Below are 22,563 nucleotides of genomic sequence, written 5' to 3' on the forward strand. Positions count from 1 at the left end.
GGCAAAACTCTGAGGTCTATTTCATATGCTGATTGTGGTAATAGCTGCTCTCAAAGTATAAATAGGAGAACACTGGTTGACCGTAGTCCCAGTTTGTGCCTCACACATAGCTTGGGGTAACATTGGCTTTAGCAAAGGCCACCTCTCCTACAGTCATGCTCCTTAACTCCTCCGTTGCATTTTTTTAAATATGCCTAGAGAGAGGCTCATAGCAGAATTTGAGGGTGTAGTTAGCCTTTAAAGTTTAATCTCGAAGATCTTTGTTTTAGGGGGATCTTTTTTGCCGAGCGTTCATCGTTTTGCCATCAGCAGCTGGATTCAGATGAATATTCTGTTGGTAGTAGCAAACACTACTGGCCCAGTTCTGTAGCAGTTACATTACATTGTCACGTCAATTATTTTGTCTGAACTGTGACATGCACTGTGAGTGCAGACGTGTATTATTGTAGAGGATAGATTAGCTGACCCCACATTATAGGATAATTGGGCAGATTTTGGGTCTGATTTGCCCCTGACGATAGGTGTTGCAGATTCGTGGCTGGTCTGAACCGATTATGTACCCAAATCATCTCCTGTAGTGTCAGGGGTTTACAGACATAATATTAATGTTACTGAGTGGATCAGACACGCCCCGATTTTGAATCATAAGTATCAAACATGTTTGAATAGTAGTGTGACTGGAAGAGCGATGGAAAATCGTGTAGTGTGATAAACAGCGAGGGAATAATGAACACAAACCCGCAATAGCCAATGAGAGTGTATAAAATGTCAGAAATTGTATAAAATTGGCTACATTTCTAATGATCACAGGTTTCACTCTATCCCCTACCTGTATATAAATAACAATGTTAGCTTGTAGCAATAGCTTGCCCTAGCCCTGTTTGTGACTAACTATAAAACTTTCTTTCCAACTAACCTCCAGCTTGTGCTGCGAAATGTATAAGCCATGCTGATTTTGTCTTCTCATCAACGACTTCATCAACTGTATTTTTCTCAAATGTATTGTTTCAGTGCAAAACATAGCACACACAAGTGCATTCAGCTGACGATGACGGTCCACCTCCATGATTGTTTTGCTCTGACGTCATGTTTGATCACTGAGGTTTCTGTCAGATCCCAAGTGCCTGGAATGGCACTCTGAAAGTGTTTAGTGTGAATCGTCTAGTGTTACCATTCTTATGATTTTAAAATATTAAAAAATGGTTAAATATCTCTGTCTGTGGTCTCCCACGTTTTTAAAATCGGTTAAGATTTGAAAACCATCTAGTGTGCACCAATCCTCAACTGCAAGAGAAGAGTGGATGTTGTTGGAGGTTGTAAACATAAATTGATATTTCTATATGGCTAGTATACTTAATAATATAATATACTATTAATATACTTAATCTGGCTATGTAGCAAAGCTTAGTGATGTTTATTTTTAAATTGCCCCTCCTAAGAAAATAGCCATTAGTTAAGTATCAAACACTGTCTAATTGGTTTTAAAGGTATACAGTACATCCTTAATCTCAAGTTCATTTGCTTTAAAAGAGTTGTGGGCAGTTATATACTCTTTACTCTCCTTGTAGAAATGAATAATTCAATCAAAAAAAAAAAAGTTATCTTTCCTGAAAATTAGTAGGGTTTTGCATTTGGACCACGGTTTATAGGAGTAATAATCATTTTTCATGTCACCGAGTTCTTTGGTTTTTTTCCTGTTGTGCCACCAGAAACACTTACACATCCCCTGAGCTAGGGAAAATTCTATTTGGCAGATGTGTACACTAGTGGTTCAAAAAGTGAATACAAGAACTTTCATTTGCTTACTTGAGCCTCTGTTATGTGATATCAGCCAGTAGTAGTCAACAGTAACTTATATTAATATGAAAAAGCTGGAGATCTTGCAAATGTTTCATGGTGAGGTTTAAAGTTTATTGTAAAATATTGAAGGTCTTATGTTGTAAAAAAGTGAGTTGTCCATGTCTTTTTTTTTTTTTTTAATTTATTTTTTTATTATAAAGCAGTTCTAGGTGGTATAAATATACTGTGAAAGTATCAAAACGCTCAAGTCACAGAGAAATGCACACAACCCATATTCAGAAACTATGCCTTAAAAAGAGCTGTCAGGACTGCCGTAACTTTCTGATGTCACACTGGAACAGTCAGCGCCCCCAGCAATACCACCAGTACGGCCCACCTGGACCCATCATCCAACCTTGTAGGATTTGGTTTCTCTGAGTGTTTACCTGAAATCTGCTGTATTTTTATTTATTTTGCTTTTTGATTTATCTCTACTAAGGACTCTTAGTAGTGTTTTGTTCGGCCTCTCCAACGATCTGTTTAGATTTTAGTCTTTTGAACGCTATTCTTCTACCAATCGTCTGCTTACTTTTATCCTGCTGTGTTAAGTTTCCCATTTTATTAATTGTGTTTTATGAGTTACACTTGGACTGATAACCAGCTATTATGACAGCAAACCTGCTCAGTCAAAGTTATGCGATGAGATCCACGTCCTGGAGTCAGAGCTCCGAAAAAAGCATAAGCTGCTTGACGGCTTTGTCTCTGTAGCTGCTGCCCAGGCAAAGCCAATTTCATATATGCAGTCTTCCACTCTAGCTGTCCCAGCTGCCCAATCACCCACCTCGCTGATGTCCCAGATGGTCTCGGATTCTGCGGCCATGCACGTGTGAATGGCTGGCCTCCACGTGCACTGGCACTGTACCAGTCCACTTGCAGGGTCTAGCAGTGAGGAGAGTGAGCTGAAGGCAGGGGCAGTGGGCTCCACCACTCCTGGATTGGACGTGGATGCTGCAACACCGTGGACTGTCACCCCGACAGCGCCAGATGATCCAGGGGTTTCCAGTGCAAACCCCTGGAAGCAGGCCAAAGGATAAGATGTATAGCTCTAAACCAAATCAAGCTGGAGCATTTAAGTCAGAATTTGTTTGGCTCATTTCAGCACTGAGTGACCATTGCCATTTGCATTTACTGGTGAGTTTTGCCAAGCTACAGTAGCAGGCTACAGTCCGTTACCTGTGTCAGTCTTGCCATGCCTCACTCAAAACAGTAAGCCAATCAGAAGAGAGACTCTGACCCTCTCTTCTCAATAGCACACAAAACACCTTGTTCTTGCTGGAGCTCCAGAAAGAAGCGTGAGATGATATGTTAAACAACCCTGATATGGTTTTTGGTACAAAAAACAACAAATATATCTTCTTATGAATATCAAAACTTAAAATAAAACACAGCAAAATTAAAAAATATCGGACCTCTATGAAATTAAAGGGGAAAAATATTAAATATATAGAAATAATACTTATTGTCAAACAACAGGGGTATCTAAAGACAATAGCAAAACAGTTCAGACTTGTCAGTGTATTAGTGATCTTTTTTCTTATACAGGCGGCTATTAATTATGATACAGTTCAGCATTGTTGTACATTTGCATAACAGCTCTGCTGTGAATATATATTTATATATATAGCATACATATAGTGTCTGTGAAAGGTTAGGAGGAAGCTACAGGGAGATGTCTGTTGCTTTGCCTGGCTCTAAGTGGAGGTGACAGCATTCAAACATGGTGACCTTGCGAAGGGGACCAGTGACAGGCTTCCCTGTGACTGAAAATTTCTGGAGGCACCCTGCAAGGCTTTTTGGTTTGCGAGGGCCTATCATCAAGGGAGCCTGCATGGCAGCAGTAAAAATGACTATTTTATTCTTTTGGTTTTTATGTGCTGCCAGTTGCACCACATCAACAAACTCAGTTTAACTATACAACCCTACAACTACTTTTGACTGGCCAGGCTTTGATGGGCATGGGTGAAAACTGGCTTGTGAAGGAAGTGTATATTTATATGATACAACATATTTAATCCTGAAAGTGTACAGTGTATTGATTTTGGAAAGTTGTACTATATAAAAGTAACACAAAATGTGTTAAAAGAAATATGAAAAGTAGCAGATGAGGAGGTACTCAAGTTTGAGTGCTTTTATTCATCCTTGGATCAGTGATTATTCACAAGATTATACAGAGTCGATACTTCAAAAATGACTTCAAATTCATAAAATGCTAAATTTATACAGGTTGGGAAAAGCATGTAGAGGACTGTCAAGGTTTTAAAGGTTTACTTAGCAAAAGTAATGGATGAGATATGTCAGTTTCACAGTTTATAAGCCCTCTATGTCCCTGGAGGGGTGCCGTAGCCTCTGGCCATTCTCCCCTTACCTTAGGCATCATCTGGAAAAAAAGCTGATGCTTCTAGTCATTCTGCATCCCTGCATCTGTCTAAAAATAATTGGTCAGGAACCTTCTCTCCAAAAAGGGGCCATGAAAGAGTAATAGCTTGCAGCAAAAACACATATGTCTGACAGATCACATTTGAAACTAAAAATGTATAGACCCTCATACCTAGTTTAAACAAAGTTTCCTTTACTTTATCAACACCACCACTTTATCAAAACCACTTAAGAGAAAAATGTAGGGTCAGTATAGTTGAACATACTAAGCTTTGCAGTGTGGCTTCTTAGCGGACAATTTTGGTCAACTTAGGACGGCACCCAGTAATTTAATAAGTAGCCATTCATCCCGAAGTAAAAAGTAGAAGCAACTTAATTTAATGTTAATATGAAACAGCTTTCTGCCTATGTTAGTGTTTAATGGTGGAATATGTCTATTTAAAGTAATAGCCCCTAATTTTGTAGGTTACATTTTCTCTGCAGTTCCTGTGAGGATTCTGTTAAATTTGCAGGTGAATCAGTTGAGCTTATGTAGCACTCTGGTCCCCCTTTTCAGCTGGGTGTCTTGACCTTTGATACCTCATGAACATATTGTGCATATGATGTGCAAAACCTTACTCAGCAACGAGACAAAGGAGCAAAAAAAAATTGAAATTTCCATTTCAAATATTGGTCAAAAAGACTCTCACTAAATGGAAATATGCTAATAATGGTACTTTAAAACTTAGTGTTTGAGTTAAATTGCTCTTTCGCATTCTTTATCTGCCTATTACCAAAGTGTTATTGAGGACATCTTGTTAAAACCATGGTCCAATAACTTCTTTTCTCACATGAAAGCATCTCTTTCTTCTCACCACTGTGTTGTCCATTATTCTTGTGAACACAAACAATAGATATTTGATATTCAGTCACATCTTCATATCCATGGGAACATATGCACAACAGGAAGACTTTTTTTTCCACATTTCAGATGAAAATATATAAAAAATGCATATTTATTTACTTGCAATCCAGTGTTGGAGGGCACATGAAATGCATTCAGTGGATCGGGCCCTGAATCTTCACTCTGTAGCCAACCACTAATAACATGGCATATCTACATTTGCCATTCTTTTTGGCCATGTCTAATCCAACAGAAGAAAGGCTCCTGTACTCAAGTACTGGAGGGAAAACAATACCATTGGGCTTTGCTCTACCTGTAAGCTCACAGATGAGACAGAAACAGAGAAAAATTAAGGGTAAAAAATCATTATTCTTTGAATGAGATGTCTTGGGTTTGATCAGAGTGTGATTCAAAGCCCAACTCTTAGACTACTTAAACATTCACTTTTAAAATTCCAACCTGATTGTACTTTTATGGAAATTTCCTGCCATCAGTGGCTGCATTCTCTCCTATCTCCAGGTCTTCTTGTATCCCTGTAGATATCTGACTCTGCCCTTCATTAGAATTCTCTTGGTAAGAAAGCAGGAGAAATGAGGAGAAGATGTAAATTCAGTCGAAAAGAAAAGGTTTAGATCTTTTCCTTTTTTGTCCAGGGAATAGACAAAAAAGAAAAATCATAGATACACCACATCATCGAGTCAAACCTGACACCAGGGCAGAAGACTTAAGAATTTCATTAAGAATATGTTATGATGCATCACAATCACTGTCATCATTATAATAGAAATTGTACTGGATCTACATAGTATTTTTTTATTATCTGATGCTGCTTTTAAGCAATAGAGGAATACATAGTATGATTACAAGACAATCAGAAAATTGACAGTGTCCAATTTAAACATCACAGCCAACGATAAACACATGGTAGGCTCCTTAAATAGCATTCAGTAGGGAACTTAGTATTTTAAACAATTTTTCATTTATACTAAAAAGTATACATATATCAGCAAGAATGCTGTTTTTTGACTTTTCTCCAGATATATTCACTTGTTCAGAAACCTTGTCTTACACATCCAACTTGAAACCAAAGGGTCCACAGCACGCCGTGTTCTAGCCCACTCAGCAGTTCATAATTCAGCGTTTTCCAGCAAACAGTTGTCTGAAATTGCTGATTTTGAGAGAAATAGATATTTGAGCTGTCATTTTATGCATTGACGCATCATTGGTGCTGAATTGTTTAACTATAATCTTTTATTTAAGCATTTACGTATGTGATGTTTATTGGTAGATTAATTAGCTGACGGGTGTGAACAGGTGACAGTTTATGGAGACAGTGAACAATTAAGGTGGTAACCCATATACAGATGGGACTAAGTCGAGTCAGGTTTAAGTGGGACCCAAGTTACAGCATTGGTCGGCCAGCCAAGTGTTTAGTTTCTTCATTGGCCATTGCTCTTTCAAAATGAATTGGCTTATATTACGCCAAAGGGGGTGTTTACAGGCAGTGTTACCAACCTAGCGCCTTTGTTACTAGATTTACTGTCATTTTAGACCCCTTTGGCAACTTTTTTTTTTTTTTTTTCCAAAAGCACCTAGTGAAAAATCTAGCGAATTTTTGGATAAACCTTAGTTACTCTCCGTAGACTCGCCAGTACTGCCCAGCGAGCGTGATGCGGGCTTTCTCTTCACAGGCACACCTCTATGTGTCTCATTAATTTGATTGCACGGCAGTTGACACAGAGCTTCTCACTATCTCTCTGAGTGATCATTTTACAAGTAAATTTAACGGAAATAACAGCATAGTCGATGTCTTCAACTTATGTGCATGATGATTTTGTCAGATGACATCGCAGTTATAACATCAGGATTTTAGCAGTGCAGAGCAGCAGCTGGAGAATGCCTTGGAAGTGAATGCTGGTTAAAATGTAGTCTTAATGTGCTGCGTTTCAGTCACTATTTAATACTTGCTCCGTTGACTGACAACAGAAACAGGAAAACATGTAAGTGAGGACAGCTTTATTGGGAATTTGGCTGTATTAAATTACTGTATATGTGAGCTCAGAGAGTAGGAGAAAAGCAAACAGATAAAGGGCTGAAACTGTCCGACAATAGGCAGAATGCAAATACCACGTGAGGATGTCATGAATATGCTAATTAGGGTGTTATGTCATCTACTGACATTTAGCAACTTTTTGAGCAGGCTTTCCATTGAAATTAGCTGTTTACAGAGGTTCCACAACAGTTTTCAATTATGTCCTCAATTTTGCAAATTGACCACATGTGATCCAGCCATATACTCAGTTCTGACGTAGTTCTGTTCAAGTATCTTAGTAACTAACGAAAAGAACCAAAAGAATTCAAGCTTGTTCAGCCACTGTACTTTTGTACACTCATGAGTATTGTGATAGCACTCACAGCACAGTGCACAATCAATGTAGTTTCAAGTGAAAATTGGGGAAAATGGACTTGAAATCTAAACAAAACTTTGGCTCACTGCTGCGCCCATTCAAGTGTAGACAACTGTACTGAGATGAGTATCTTTTCCATCAGGCAGACATAAGACAACAACTGAAAGTCATAGCTTAAACATGTCTGGTCTAGACAGCTGGTTGCAGTAGAGACTGAAGTACAATGTAATGTATGTAATATTCCTACAATGGGAGTTAATATATGTTTCTACATTGATGTTGCTGTGGTTTTCTACTGCTGATGGTGTCAGAAGCGGAAGGCAGCATAAGGACGCGTCTGGCACACACAAAAACACGCAAAATAAGACAACGTTGGCCTTTATGAACTGATGGGTGCTGTCATCTCCACACTGATTGCATGCTAGACAGTGAATATTCACTTAGCCGATAGGGCTTTTAATGCTCTTGATTTCTACATAGATAAAGTGTCAGTTCACTGAATAAATATAGGTCTAATTGACAAAATGCCAAGATAGAAAATAATTATTTTGACTGATCCACTTGATTATACATAATTTCACATTCTAATCATCATGCATTTATCAATTTTGTTAGTTTATGTAGTTCTCTAATTTTGTGTAAAGTAAGGCCAGATGCCAGAGAAACAATTGGGAGCAGAAACATTATCATTATGTATGGGTATGACCTTACATTCATTATTATGTTTTTAATTCCAGTTAAACTTAACAAATAGGTTCAGTTTTCAATCAGTGCAGCCTACCGTAGTTTTATTTTATTGCCGTAAAACACTTTAAGCTAAACCATTGTTTCTCTTCTTAGATGTACACAAATGGGCCAAAAATAAATACATGGAATAGAGAGTGCTTAAGTCAATAATTTGCTGGGTCAGTTATTATTTTGGATGTCCCCCAAATTTTACCACGAACTTGTTGTTAAAGAAGCTGAGAATCTAAATTACTATTACTAATATTTTCAGATTGGAAGCAGAGCGCTATTTTCTTAATCTATGCTTTGCATATGTGATGGCAATGTTATACCAGAGCTATGGCCACACAGGAGCATTCTCGAATCTGAAGGGAGACACGGTCACATCTCCATTCTAGTGACAGGATTGTTAGGAATTAACAAACCTTTCAAGTGAAAAGTTCTTTGAATGGCTGCCTGCCATGATGGATGCAGAAAAAATGTTGCCAGTAATAATTCCTGACCAACCAGGGAAATGGCATCAACGCAGATTTGAGTAACACGGCGGCCAACCAGCACTTCTTCTCATTATTGAGAAGCCATGCACCGGCTCCCAGATGCTAATCAGTCTCCCAGAGACCTCAGCGCTGTGTGGTTAGTACAGATTTACAGCTTTTCTCAGCCCTCCACTTTTATTAAAGATGACCTTTCACACAGAAGGAAAAGGATGTTCTCCAGACAAGTGTTAAAATGCAATGCAAAGTTTCAGGCATGAAAGGCGAAAACCGTAGGATTATTCCACAGCTATTCCAGGGAGGACAAAAAAAGGAGGAAAGAATGTGGAACAAAAACATCAAAGGGCCATAGAAGAAGGGGTAAAAAGGGAGAAAAGCTGTGAAATATTTAGTATGAGATCCCAACAGGTGGTCAAGAGTGCAATGCAAGGTTATGGTTTTATTACCATGAATAAAGGATGATGCTTGTACTTATGAAATATAGTCATTTGTTTTCTCCAAATTGAAAAAGAAAAGCAATTCATACATGACAACAAAAAAATACAGCACGGAATTAGATTGTTTCATGATTTAATTAAATGATAATTAGGCTGTAGGAATTAAACGCAGAAACCATATCATTGCTATAAAAACATTAAAAACTGTTTAATTCCACTGCTTGAAGCTAGTTGTGCGAAAGGAAGACATACAGTAATATAAAAGTGGCTTTAAATTTTGTATAAATTGAGAACAACAGATGTTAAGTAAGTTCTGGTGGCTAAAGCCTGTTCATTGAACATTCGAAAGTCATTTCCCATCAAGAATTCAAAATGTATGTCTTCAAGATTTGAAAATAAGATGATTTTTTTTTCTCCTTTGTCTTCTTCTACTAAAGACAACATATGGCATTTAGAAATGCACTGAGCTATGTTCAGTTATGTGACTTTTCTATGTGAAACCATTTCCACTCTGACATTACACACGTACTGCAGTGTACAAGACTATTTGTTTTAACTTCATGCTTACGCATTCCGTAACTGAAAATCAGTGGTGCTTCATCAGCAAACACTGGTAAGACTACTGTACCAGTGAGCCACACTTGAGTTCTAAAATGCAATCAATTTGAAAAGTGTCTAAACACTGTTTGAAAATATTGCACGTCTGATTTTGGGAACAGAATGGTTAAATTAAAAACTGATCAACATTTGGGACTGGGATTGCTTGCTGCAAAGGGACTAGAGTGTTTCTGTGAATACACTTGAATATGATTATGCTCCCTGTCATCTGCGTACATCTCATTAATGTTCCCCACCCATTCTACTCAAACCTGAATTCATTCACTGATGCAACGCTTTAGTGACAACACCTCCATATTACCGTGAATTTTTTTTAAATCGTTGTTTTACAAATCAGGGTTACAGTAATGTGCAATCATCAGAAGAGACAGCTTTTTAGTGCAGTGATTTCAGTATTTAATGACAGAAGATGAGCAAGACCCTTTAATTGCAGTGAGTTTACACATTCTGACCATTCCCACCACCCTTCATTACAGCTACATCTAATAATAATTTTCATCATCAAATATCAAGTTTATTATTGTAGATTAATAATTCACTTTTATAATGTATTCTAATTCCAAATTTCCAGAGCTCAAAGTTAAAATTGCTTATTTTGTGTGACCAGCAGTCAAAAAAGGTATTCAATTTACAATGATGTATGGGGAAAAAAACCTCAGTTTTAAGAGGCTATATCATCAAAAGTTTCAACCTTTGACTTGATAAATGACATAAGGGGTTAATCCATTATCATTTAAAAATTGTCAGCGGTTAATTTTGTTTTAATAATCAAAAAATTACTTAAGCACCATTAATCATTTAGATATATGAATTACTCCTTAGTCTGTTATTTTTTTTGTCTGTGCTTGGTCCAAACCAGGTATTATTCAAATATATTTTGGCAGATCTCTGACACATTTTTCAAGATTTGGAGGCTTGACATTATTTTCTTTAACAATGCCACATTGAAACATGGCCAGATTCACGTTCCAGAGTTATCCCTTAATATCAACTCCAGCTTTATCAGCAAGTCTTCGGGGCAGTAGCTTTCTTTCTGTTATGTGGAAGTGCACTGAGCTAAAACCACTTACTTTGCATGAGAAATAATAATACTTCAAAATCATGATTGTTGTGTGCAGTTTGGAGCTATTTATCAGTATTTTCAAGTAATTTGAAGTAACATTGACCAAACACTTGTCCACACTGTGTTGTGCTCTAAAAATTGTATTCTAAAATTAGCGTGGCTAATGGTGAAAGTAGCAGTATGTCTCAGTATTTGAAGATGTTGTTTTTGCTTTTTCTCTTTCTTATCCTGCCTCATCCACTATGTTATACTATCTATCTTAATATAGAACTAGATTGCCTTAACATCACCTTCTTCCTGGTCTCTCATCTACAGGCCACTTTGTTAGCAGTTTAGTCCACCAGACAGGCACTACAGTATTTTATACTGTAAAGACAGACACTGTTTTAACATTTCATCTGCATGAAACTAACAGTAAATTATAGACAAGTAACAGCAGCACATCAGAGATCTTTTAAGACAAGCCTTTTAAGTTTTGTCGGTCTTTCACAAGGGCAGATCTCCACAGATGAACCTTGTATCTCTAAGATTATTAGTACAACCCTTAGGGAGAACAAACTGCAAGTCTAGCAACTACTTTATTAATCTCTCCTTAAATTAAGGAGCAGTGGTGGGCATCCTTTTCCTGCAGTTTTCCTTTTGCAGGTTTTACACACACTAGAAGCCTGCATAGGTTCATAAACCCAAATGTCCCGTGGCGATTATTAGACGCACTAACGACAATGCAATTAAGACCCTCGCCTAACTAAAAACAACTGAGTGTGCAAAAAAGTAAACTGTGCAGGAGTGTTTTTATTTGCCTTAATTCATAGACAGGTCCTTAGTCTGCCTTACAGGTAAGTTTGAATTTCATTTGGCTCTGCTCTCTCTTAACAAACGAGATGAAGAAAAGGGCTTAATTAACATATATTTACAAATTATACTATTCAAACTAATTTAGTTTCTGCAAAAGGAATCTCAATTACAAAGGAAATTGAAATGGAGCATTAAAATGGATGAGTGTTGTTTTATGAGAGTCTTTTGCATCACTGATCTTTTATTAAAGTTATTCAGTAGCCTTTTGCAGGATTTGAATGAACAGTGCTTATAGAAGATCACACTGTCGTGTGATCTTTTTGTGTTATAAGTGTTTCCAAATTATGTATGAATTCATACTCGGCATGCAACATTCATGGAAAAAACCGCCTCTGGGAAATTCTGGAAGAGGTCACTTTATGACTATGATACTATTTGACCATTTGAAAGCATGATATCACACAAAATTAGCAACATGATTATATTGGATTTATTTGTCTACCAGATTAACAGAGCAGAATTTCTCATGGAAGGGAGAGACTGTAATCAATATCTAAATGATTGTGTTTTAATACTAAAAATGGTTTTTAATAATCCCCCAATTAAATTTCTGATCCAAATAAAGAACAATTATATAATTTGTATTGATTGATTTTGTTATATCAGACTTTTTTTAAACAGTTTTTCTGTTAAATCAGATTTTATTAACTTAGTTACTTTACAACAAGAAACACATTAGTATCATTCTGAGACAAAGGGGCTGCACTTTCATACACACTTTACATCTTAGTTATTTTATATACACACTCTTGCACACTAACGTAAATCACATCAATAAAACAAATTAATGTATATCATTAATGACAAACCCATCCAATAGCATTTTCAATTTAATGTTTAAACATATGCAAAAGAAGCTCCACTAAGTTCCACTTGCATAGTTTTAGTCCTTTTAACCCTAATTTTTTATTTGTTTTTTTTTTTCCCTGAAATACGCTTTGTAACACATTCATTCCTAATCGTCAATGTTCCTAAGTAACAGCAGCAAATTAAAACATGATTAATCGTGTCGTAAAATATTGGTAATATTCCTGCTTAATATTTTTGATTTATATTGGCATTTATTTCTCAACCGCTTACACATCAAAATTGCACACGATATCCATAGAGTATGGCTGAGATGTAGCTGTATCCACGAGCCACATGATTTCCAACAATATACAAAATTCTACATCTTCACAGTGAGCTGCCTCAGAGCGGCACAATTATGAAGCCGTCACAGCAGATAGCAGCGTCACAGTTATTTTTGTTCTACATATTTCTCCCACATTCCACTTATTATTATTCATTTCAACAATGAATATACATATCATGATTTGATAATGCGGCCGTAAAGAAAGATTTTCTTTTCCAACCATAAAGCAAACCATTTGTTCGCGAGTTCCATTTTTTTGTTCCTTTGACTCTGTCATACACAATTTATTATTTATCCCAGTCTTCTGTATTACAAATGGTCTCAGGATTAGGACAAATCAGGGCTCTCCAAACTATCGGGGGGAAAGGGATTCCTGAACAATATGTGTCAACGGAGAAATTGGCAAAGGAGTGACGGTGGCCCTGGAGAGGGGCCAAACAATGCCTGTATTTCGCAGGAGGAAATCGCACTGTTCCACTTGAGACAAACACAATTTCATATTAATGAATAATTGAGAAAGTTTAGAACTGGGTTGGGATAAATGTGCGTGAGCATTACATGTATCTGTGTCACAATAATACTCAGATTGTTTCCAGCAGCGCAGCCGTTTAGATCAGGGTGTCTTTTGTGGGATTAAGTGGATTGATCACATAGGTTCATGAAAAGACAGGTACTTGGAAATTTTTTAAAATACTTTCCTCAAGAATGCAAATTTTGAATTGCATTTCAGCTTCAAACTTTGAGATTTCATAAAAAACTTTAAAGTCTAGGATTCATTTAAATCCTAAAGATTTCACATGAACTATATTTCAAATGAATTTAGATACAATTATCATTTGATTTAATTGGCTGTAACCTGTATTAGCCTATATCATCATACATGTATTTACGGCTCATGAGCATGAACTTACTGTGCTGGTGCTTGTTAACCTGTGCCTCCATAACAAGGCCAGGGCTCGTTTGTTACATGAGAGGAGGAGGAGGAGGAGAAAGGAGGGGGTGGTCGACTTAGAGCACAGTGCCTTGACTGGAGACGAGGACGCTCCATACTGCACCCCCATCCATGCTAATGATCCGAGCTCTGCACATAATTAAAGCCCTTGTACCCCTCTCCTGTGAAACGTAAGGGGGGATTCATGTACGTCTCCCAATGTAGCTAGAGGAGGTTTGGAAAAACTTCTGAACATCTATGGTCCATTATGTATAATTTCAAAACACATCCCAAGTATGAGGAAAAGAAACTTTTCATTTTTAATGACAAAATCATGAATTATTCTATTTATTGTATACACTCACTCTTTCAAAGGTAGCTGGTCCATGAAAGGTGAAACTGAAACAGGAGGAAAGTCTTTTTGCCGTTAAGTAGGACTTACGGTAGCAAACGACACCTGTTGAGCACTGTGGAAATGAGCAGAGGCTAAGTGAGTGCAACATTAAAGGGATATCTTTTAGTTTTAACATTTTTACTGCTTTTCCTTTGTTTTACTCGTGATTTCTCCGCTCCATTCTCCATTATTTTTATTACATAAATAGAAAGATGAGGATAACGTAATGATACAAACACTGGCCCCACAGTATGCAGGAATGATTTAAACACTAGTCACTAATTGAGAAACTAAATTTGGATATCCAAAAGTGCATCTGTGATGAATGAAATAAAAAACCTTATGATCTGAAAGTTTCCATTTTAAAAGGCTAAAATTCCTCCATTTGTTCTTGGACATCTTAAACAGACGATGCAGATGTTTCAAACACTTGTGCTTTTTTGTAGTTGAGAGATGTTGTCGTAGTATTGTGTTATTTGAAGTCTGAGAATTTCAGCCACGTTTCTAGTTTTAATTACAATATTACTAGTTGTTGCATATCCTTGGACTGAATTGTGTGCTTGTGGCTTGTGAGACGCTTGCGTTTATAAACCAATAATGATTATCTTTTATACATGATTCATTAGTATGTCCTAAGGAAGTGCTGCTTTTTATTCCTAACAGGCTGACTTGACTGCTCAGTATGTGACTGCACTGTGTATTAAAAGTCGGAAAACTCTAGCCCCTATTTTTTTCCTGTTTTTAAGGAAAGGAGACAAGATTGTGCCTTGCACTTTAATTGTAATCCATTATGTATGGAAAATCTTGTTTGTTATTCAACGTTAATGAACTGCACAAATTAAAAGCAATGCACTCTTGATTGGTGGGACATTTTCATCTTTTTACACTACAGTGTAGTATTCACATTTAGCCAATAGGTGTCCCTACAAACCATATAAACACTGCACTGTGCTGGTCCTGCCTGCAGCATGGCACTGTTGTAACTGCAAACATAACAATCATCACCATCTCTTTCACTATTATAGAACCAGAGGCCACAGTGAGAAAAATACTGGTAATTAGAAAGTAATTGAACTTTTCACATACATTCCTTGACTTTTGGTTGTATTTGTTCAACCTAATAACCAAATTTCTTATGATTTCTGTGTAGTTATCTTTGGATTAAATTATTAAATGAAAATATAAACAAACAGATCAGGAATACTCTGGCAGAATTGATCACATATCTTAAAAGATTAAATGAAAATGTTGACTTAATGCATACATTTACATGACATAACGGTGACTCAGATTTGTGAAGCAGATCTGGATGCTCTCAAGAATTGATATTTTTAAGCAGAGAAAGGAAAGTAAAAGTGTTAGTACTAAAGCATATCACTCCAAAAACAAAAGGTGGTGTGGGTATCTCGGGTTGCTTCATGGGTAATTACTCTGACTAACTTTACGGACAGACATTAACTGAAACTCATGAAATAAAACTCTTGAGTGTAAATGTTCAAGCAACTATATTATGAGTACACAAAGTGATTTTTCCCTATACATTGACAGTTAAACAACTCCTGATAGTGTCATTTGATGACAGCAGAGATTAGATTACAAACCTAAGCATGCTACAAATCTCATCTGTCAGTTATAATACCCGATTTGCCCGTCAGTTAACAGTCCCCAGAGCTAACGCCTCCATCAGGCTCTCCTCATTACAATTTGCTGTTCCCAGCAACTGGAATGAGCGGCAAAGCAATACTGAAGTGGACATTTTTATGTCAACAGTTCCATGCTTTTACTGATGTTCTCGCTGATAATTGCTTTTTGCTTCCAAAGCCAGAAATAACACAGCAATAACTGAAACCTGATGTTCATCTGTGTGCTGTCTCCTTTGTTCTGTGATAGATTTTAACTGTCTTGAGTCTGTTTTTGTCTCTGCACTGGTACATTTAGGCTGTAATTGTATTCATGATGTCTTATTGTCTGATATACTGACTGTGGAGTGACTCTGCCTTGTTGGAATATTAGTTGGCTTCCACTTGCTGCCCTTTAATTTTTGCCTCTTGTCATTGAGTGTTACATATGAAGTGGATTATTATCATGTATTTATGTTGCACATAAATTTAGCCATTAAGCCATGTATGATGTATATGTAAATATGATTGCTTCAGCTCAAAATCCTTTTTTTTTTTTAAGTCTTTTGAGACTTCCATGCTGTTTGTTACACTATTTTTCATATTGACCAACCTACTCAATCCAGTAACTGGAAAAAAAAAACAAAAGAAGAGGATTTACACTATGTAAAGGTGAAATGCCAAAAATTAGTGGCTATATTGATTGATTAACTATTCCTAGTTAGTTACGTATAACTATAATTATATTTTGGGTTTTTTTTTCCACAAATTTTCCTTTAAATTACAGAATCATTCTTTATATAACACTATTTGTTAACATGGTCAAACACATACTGCCTACACTTTATAAGCAGCCTTAGTGCACTCAAACATGTAAATGACATCTTCATATTCCCATGGGCAACCAGTGCACATGGCGCACAAATAAACACAAATTAGATAACAAGGTAGCCACAACAAGGCTTTTGTAGCTCTTTAATAGCAATGCACTATACTACAGAGGATTCTAATAGGTTGGCCTTTTTTGCCTGTTGTTGATCTACCATCTGGCCCATGCAACAACTACATCCCTTTAGGCCTGCAAATAATGACTTTCCATATCCTTGCATCTAACCTGTGCATGGCTCATTGTGCTTTAGGGGAATATATGACACTTCATGACCCTCCCCTACGCTTTCCTCTTCTTTACTACACCTCTACAGTTGATGTTTTTGACTATGGAGAGAGGCAGACCTTCGCTTGCAGGATAAAAGGCAGTGGTAGCACCCCTCAATCATTCTGCCCTCCAGGAGGCGAGAGGAATGAAGGATGAGAGGGATGGGGGGCCTAGCCTGGTGCAGAGATGTAAGACACATTTAGATACAGCTTTGGCTGGTGTAAAAACTGTTCACTTTTTCCCCTTCTATCTCTTCTCTAGCCTCTTTTGTTGCCTTTGGGGGACAAAAGGCATGCAAATATTGGAGCAGGACCATTGAAACCACTGGTGAAAGCATATTTAAAATGTCAGGGCACTGCCTGGAAAAGTGAAACAGCTGGAAAGTGCATCTCCCACATGGTATTCTGTGTATTGTGGTGGTAGACCATTTTGTCCATTTGCCAGTCTGTGCAACTAATGTTTTTTGCATCCATGTACTGAAAAAGAAAACCTCACTAACTGATATCTCTTATATCTGGTATCAGCTGAGAAATAAGGCATGTAGAAAGGTTGACGCATCCTAATTAACCTCTTTTTCATCTCCCCACTATAGTTCATGTTTTCAGGAATTTGCTGAAACAACATCTGTGTAGTCATGCTGGGGGTAGAGGGGTAACGTGGAGAGCCTTATACTCAGAATCGTTACTCTGATCCAGGCGCGAGTCACCCCTGGGGAGGCTGCAGGGCCTGGGTCAGCCATATGGTGGCAGAAGCCCCTGGAGGAGCCAGCCTGATAAGCTGGATCAGCTTCAGCACTTCCTGACCGAGGCTCGGGCCGCACCACCGAGCAGGTAAACGAGGGGGGTGGTGGCAGCTACCCCTTAGCAGCAGGAACCACAGCAGCACCATTAGGAGCCTGAGGGCAGAGAAATGGAAATGGTTTCATCCACGGCATCTGCAATGCTAAGGGAAATTAAAGTCAGGTCTGCTAAAACTTTCACTAAATTTGCTGAGCATCTCTGATAAAAATTCTGTAAGTAATAACTTGTTGAATGCTGTGGCTGTTTTTATTTTCAAAATAAAATGTGTTATGTTAATTATCTAAACTCTGCAGTTATTTTACAGATAGATTACACTTTATCCACAGCTTTATGTTAGATTTGTCCTATCACCTTCTCGTTATTAGTGACTGTGTAAGTCTTTTAGAAAAAGAATCTGAAAAAGAAAAAAAAAAATAAACACAATCTTTTTAGTGCAAGGATACAATGTCAAGGCCCCTTAAAATTTTACAAACAGAAATATATGAATATATATATATATTATGCAATCCTTTTCATTAAGTTTTCTTAAAAACAAAATTAATCAATAAGCATTTATTCTTGAGTGTCAAAAAAAGACAAATTAATTGTCTATGTTCTTAATGTAAAACATTTTTAGATTAATAAGACAAATTGAGTTTGTTATTTTTATAGAACAATAACTAGCATCACTGGCCTGATAACTGTACTGTCAGTATAATGGCCAGCACAATATTATAACCTGAATAGTTATATCTGGCAACCGTGTCCAGTGTAACATAACTGTAAGCCCTCAGGACTTGTGCATGGTGAGAAACACAGTCCATTTGTCTGCTGGCAGGTACACGAGTCTCCACTGTCAGAATGGACTGTACCATTCTCCAGACTGAAACAGAGAGTTTGCACTCCTGTAATACAAAGACTGGTGGTGGATGTGGTGTAACAAGTCCTCAGAGACATCAACAAAATGAGGCACTCAGTTTATGGTTGTATATGACATGGAGGTTCTTGGGTTTCTTGTTTGCACTCAATTAAATGGGGAACATATTAGAATTATGAGACCACTGAATTTTTAAGCCTAAGATAGTTTGTAATATTTATTATTTTTTCTGTGTTAAGTAGAAAGGTCTGTGGAGTGGAGTTTTTTTTATTTTGCCAAAATAATAGCATTTTCCCAAAGGTTTGATAAAAACAAAATGTTAATTGATTTGCACAGTAATCTATAGGATGAAGCATTTTGCATTGTGGCATTTCTGTGGCTCAGAATATTATGCTGAGTTTCCACTTCTCCTTCTAAATGTGCTTTCCCTTCAACATTCCTGACTGCAAGGCCTTCCTCTTTTTGCTGCTCCCTTGCACTTGTGTGTTTCTGAATTTTAACCAGTGGTGTCAGCTAAGAAAAATCACAGAACATGTGTAAAGCATCTTAACCATCCATGTTTCAGATGGCAGTAACATGAACAGAGTTAGAGATAAACACTGTGAAGCCTCTCAGTTCAGTATATTTAATTGTTTCCATTCAGCTGAACGAGGAAATGCAGATTAAATTGTTTTCTGCGCTGTGCACATATCACATTGATTTTGTACATAATCACATAGGTTTTTTTAATGATGTGATGTGAGGTGCCTAAGGTTTAGGCACAATAACATCTTGTTAGGTTTATGGAAAGATCATGGTTTGGGTTAAAACAGGTACTTTTTTAAGGTTAGGGAAATATTGTGCTTTGGGATATAAGGGCTACTCTGATAAGGTTAGGGTAGCCTTGGCGTCATGGTGGTCAATACTACGCTTAAATAGATGCTTTAAAAAAAGTTGGCTTTTGTTGTTGACCCATCTGTCCACCCCGACCTCCTCCCTACGCAGACTTTGTCACTGTATAAAGTCACCTTACTTCTTCTTTTGCACCCATCGTAATTACTACATTGGCATCAGGGGTTTGTCACTTGAATGTAAACGTGCCATTTTTGGACACTTCACTTGCTGAAACCAGTGATGCTGTTCTTGTTGGGAGGATTGCCCCGCCCCAACTTTGGTGGTAAGTTGGGGGGGGGCTGCACTTAGAATAAAAAGCAGAATACTGGGTGATCAACTCTTTACCACCAAGAATATATATTGGCAGTCATCAAGATGGCTAATACCAAAATGTTGTGGTAGTGAAAATTGAAAATGGCCATAACATTAAGTAAGTAATTTCTCTCTCATCACCTAAGCTAGGGAGAACCAGCTTTTGCTTGCTAGCTAGCTTGGATCTTAATGCACTCGGTGCCTACAAAACCTGCCTTTCGCAACCTCCATGAGGTGCGAAACAGACTAGAGGTTCAAACTGGTAAGGCTGTGGACCTCTGTGATTTTCCAGCTTGTTATTGTTGAAGGGGCTGGAGAGTGTTGACAGCAGTGGACATTGGTCCTCCCCCCTTTCATGATGAATGTGCCTTCAAAGTCATTGCTATCTATGCTAGCTAAAAGTGGCTGATAGAAGAGGGGTGGTCAATGTATCAGTAATCTGTCTGAGTCCCTTGCCCTCCCATCATCCACCTGACACCCCTTGGGTCGTCACATATCATCACATAATATACAAACTCAGCAAACAGTCCTGTATCTTTCGCTACACCGATTCAGATTTCATTTACATTGCAACATATTGGAAATTCAGATTGAATTACTGTGATTGTGGGTTTACTGGATAAATCCAAAAAATCTCTCAAGACTCAGAAATTAAGGCCTTTTCAAAATATTTGGTGGACTACATTATGATATGCAACCTGCATTTACAAACAGACCTATTCCAAAATCTCTAGTCTCAAGAAATAGGGTATGTACTCATTGCCTTATGAAGAAATGTACAACTTTGCTCATCATTAATCAAATAAAGCAAATTTTAGAAATACAGCCTGGGGCAGAGGAATTGGTATGCTGTGTGTCTTCAGCATCCCCAGTATTAATGAGAATTAGTGGTAATTACACTGATGGGATTCTGCAAACTCTAAACGCCTTAGTTTGAAGCTACCTATAGACATGCTATACATGTAGGTAGTCAGACTGTCTCGGTTTACCTCTCTGCCTTAATTTACAGTTTTCAGATTTAACCTGAATGTTAACTCCCACCCAGCCTTTGTTTGGCTTGGGCTAAATTCACAACTACAGCAATGCTTGATCTCTTTTCATTCACTAATTACAATATCAAAATGATGTTACAAGCCTGACACAATAAAAGCCTATTCTCCTCCCAGTGAAGAGTATAGATAGATTAGCTGCAGTTTACTGTCAAAGTCTAAAAAGAGACAACTCAGCCCTCTGAGAAAAGCATTGTTGAAAGTTTTCACTCAGCGCCAAGTTTCTGAGCCGGAGCATGTCATTTTCATTTTGTTTGGCATTTTTGAGACGTCTGAGGGAGTTGGTGTGCAATTTAAGAGATGCTGACATGTTATTGTCTGAGTGTCTTTTGGTCTTCATCTCTAATAGAGAATGGCTTGGCTTTTGTATTTATAATGCATGCTCTCTTTGAGGTTGTTACAGGTGCAACTGAGAGACTCCTTATCAGTCTCTCCTTGTTGATTTTCACACCGACATAATTGTTTTGCCTTCTTAACAATATATTCTGAGTGGTGTATGTAACATATTAGCTGATCATGGATTCTCTCAGCAGTGTAGCCTTACCCAGCCTCACCTGGTTTCTAATTAATTAGCTATGTTTATGCTAGCCATTATAACCTTGACAGCTCGTTACCTTCATCCCAGGAAAGGGTTCTTTCATGACAAATTACTAGGCTGGATGTGTGACACCTCTTTGACTTGCCTGTGGTGTCCCGTGCTGGGGACAAAAGCCCAGATGACTCTAACTGAGCTGTGTCTTGAAGATATGAGATATTCAAATGAGATGCTAACAGAGAGGGACTTTGTGATGCTGGATGTCTAATGTTAATGTTCTCATTTGAATATAAAAGAATCTTTTTTCCATTTTTTGTGGATCAAAAAGTGAGAATAAGAGATGTGAATGTAGGTTCTTCAGGCATGACTGACAAGACAATGAGAAAGTTTTACAGTGTCGCTGCCTTTGTCAAACTGGTGTTCAGCTAGAACTCAAACAGAAGAGATTATGGGTTAAATGAGGGACACTTAATGGAAAATGAAAGTATTTATATACATTTTAAATTGATCAATACAACGCAGAAAGACCCAAGCATGCACAGACCCAAACACAAACATACCAGACAAATTGTATATACTGTCTGGAACTTGTCTGATAATTTGTATAAGGTCTATGATCCTCTTAATAAACAACTCAAACACTCACTTTTGTGTTCAGATAACAAGGAAGCACAGTGGCTTTGGTTTTGTATGCAGAATCAGTGTCACTCTAACAATGGGCACTATATATGGTATTGACAGCCTTTGTAGTCTTTTGTATATATATTTATATGTGTGTATATATATGCGTATATGTATATAATAAATAATAAAAATTTCCACACAAATTATAATGAGCAATGTGGACAACTCATGCAGCCAAAGTGTACTCAGATTTGACAATATTACTTAAAATATTTAAACTTTTCTGCGTGTCCTGAGAAAGCAATTACAGCTTACTTAGACAAATAGGCCTATTCAGGAGGGGTTCATGATTTCCCTGAACCCTACAGAATGTCCTTCAGTGAGACACAGATAATAATTCATGCTCAGGGGCTCTAGATATGCCAACAGGTCTCATCAACTACTCCTTATTCACCACCATTGCTCAATATACTGTATTGTCGAAGGCAAATTGAGGATGTATAATTCAATAAGCAATGTACTAAAGAATTAATATATTCAAGTTAATTATGCCACCGTGTGAGGGAACTGTTGTACATCG

The 22,563-nt window shown here is 37.4% G+C and overlaps 1 long non-coding RNA gene across 5 annotated transcripts in view; it reads left to right on the forward strand.

The window, feature by feature from the left end:
- Positions 1 to 22,563, forward strand: part of LOC120799592 — a 51,559-nt gene that overhangs the window by 7,308 nt on the left and 21,688 nt on the right. Inside the window, exons 3-4 of one of the 5 annotated variants that reach the window (XR_005708852.1) lie at positions 16,981 to 17,122; positions 17,630 to 17,965. The exons of 1 other annotated variant lie outside the window; for it this stretch is intronic. This is a non-coding gene — a long non-coding RNA (uncharacterized LOC120799592). Of the gene's footprint in view, positions 1 to 922; positions 1,166 to 16,980; positions 17,123 to 17,526; positions 17,610 to 17,629; positions 17,966 to 22,563 lie in introns of those variants that run through there. 3 more of the 5 variants (XR_005708853.1, XR_005708854.1, XR_005708850.1) reach the window with 3 other exon arrangements.

This window comes from Xiphias gladius, chromosome 15, assembly GCF_016859285.1.
Source record: "Xiphias gladius isolate SHS-SW01 ecotype Sanya breed wild chromosome 15, ASM1685928v1, whole genome shotgun sequence".
NCBI classification, from domain to species: Eukaryota; Metazoa; Chordata; class Actinopteri; order Istiophoriformes; family Xiphiidae; genus Xiphias; species Xiphias gladius.